General features: G+C 36.4%; 1 pseudogene; it reads left to right on the top strand.

The window, feature by feature from the left end:
* The first annotated feature begins 689 nt into the window (after positions 1 to 689).
* LOC131657861 (tubulin alpha-2 chain-like) lies at positions 690 to 1,377 on the top strand (annotated as a pseudogene).
* Positions 1,378 to 1,994: the final 617 nt, after the last annotated feature.

The raw sequence follows: 1,994 nt of genomic DNA, 5'->3' as shown, positions 1-1,994 counted from the left end.
AAAATCAGAGTCAATTGATATAATATTGATTTTTGGTGGGGATTGGTCAAAGAAAAAAATAAAATCAAGGATTTCTCAAACTTACCAAAAAAATGGAAGGTAGTTAATTTAGGAAATTGCCAAAAAAGGAAAGTCCCAAGACTTAGAGAAATTTTGAGGATTTTTGAAATGGTTGGGCAGCTAACTTCAGGCCTAGGTTACACGTGGATCAAGACATTATTTCAAGTTGAGTTCAAGAGAAAAGTTGCTCATCTCATGGCAAGGTACAATTGTGTAGTTGGAAGTTTCTCCAAAAGAGTTTTGAATCAAAAGATATATGAGGGAAAAGATCAGGACTCAATGTTGTTAATTTCCGGCACTTAGAGAAGAATCCAAAGACTTTGAATCTTAACGGATGCACAACTTTGATAGAGGATTACATATTGACTTACGCCTCGATTTAAGAGAAGTTCAACACAAGAATTTCTCTATCATAAGTGCTTTATCATGAAACAAAAGGGGAATTATTTGAGTCATTGGTTGGTGAGATAAATGATGAGGAAGTTCACTTTCTGGTTTGGGTGAAAACGTCGAGCCAGGCCTGGGCATACTGCAGCGTTGAAGCAGTTTTATTCTTAAAGTTTAAGGCTAGTTTATATAATGTTCCAAGTCCTATCTCAAAAGATTACCAACAAAAAGTGTGTCCCACCATGTTTCGACTTTCCACTGAATGTAACGGCTTGGTGTTTGAGTAAACATACAGTGATATTCAGCCGTTCGAAGTAGTGTACTTGAAATTGTTGAAACTCCGACACTTGGTGAAATCTGCATGCACACGACTCCGGTTGCGAGACGTTGAGGTTTGATGGTGCCAATAATGTTGATATCATTGAGTTCCAGACCAATCTTGTGCCATATCCTCGTATTAATTTTATGCTTTCGTCATATGCTCCTGTTAACTCTGCTGCTAAGGCTTACCATGAGCAGCTATCTATGTCGGAGATTACTAATGTGTGTTTGAGACTGCTAGTATGATGGCCAAGTATGACCGAAGGCATAAAAAATACATGGCTTGTTGTTTGATGTACCGTAGAGACGTTGTTCCAAAGGATGTCAATGCTGCTGTTGGCACCATCAAAACCAAGAGGAGTGTTCAATTTGTTAATTGGTGCTCAACTGGTTTCAAGTGCAGTATTATTAACTACCAGCCACCAACTGTTGTTCCTGGAGGTGACCTTGCTAAGGTGCAGTCATGCAGAAAGCTATTTGCATGATTTCAAACTCCACCAGTGTAGTAATCCGCATCCACAAATAGAGAAGTCTCACAGTAGGTTCTGAAACCATACATTTCAACCACAAAAATAGTAGCCAAACTTCCATACACAGTTCAAAACCAAAAAATAGTAGCCAAACTTCCATACACAGTTCAAAACCAAAAAATAGTAGGTCTTTTTGAGGACATTTTAAAGGATGATTATATATAGGTCCTAAGACCTGTAGTTTGAATTTTTAAATCATTATTTTTGTGGTTTGATTGAAATTTTCTTTTCACATGATAATTAGTTCCTTGGCTTGTAATTGTAACATGACTTGTCCTTTTAACTTGAATTTTTTTGTGAAACTTGGACATGATATCATGATTTCATAGACACCTCTTAGGGGTCATTCACCACTATTTGTGATCATTTATTGACATGCAACTTTGCTTCTAACTCTATTCAATCCATGTTGTATGTTTAACTAGTTTGACCTAGTCTTGTTTGAGCTTTGTTTTGTTTTAAGCTTGTTGATTAACATAAATTCATGAGAGGTATTAGACCTATAATTTGTGTTTAGTGGCTGCCTATGTTTGATTTTCCTTTTGGTTCCACCTTTTCAAAACTCAATCCCCTTTCAAACTAACATAGTTAGGATTCTATTGTGAAGCATGTTCATTGTTTAGGCATAGAAATTAGGAATGCTTTCTCTAATTGATCAACATGAATTGATGTGAGGTCTTAGACCTATAAATGAGA

Source organism: Vicia villosa, linkage group LG3 (genome assembly GCF_029867415.1).
Source record: "Vicia villosa cultivar HV-30 ecotype Madison, WI linkage group LG3, Vvil1.0, whole genome shotgun sequence".
NCBI lineage: Eukaryota > Viridiplantae > Streptophyta > Magnoliopsida > Fabales > Fabaceae > Vicia > Vicia villosa.
The sequence above is the reverse complement of the archived record's forward strand: the minus strand, read 5'-3'. Positions and strand labels throughout refer to the sequence as shown.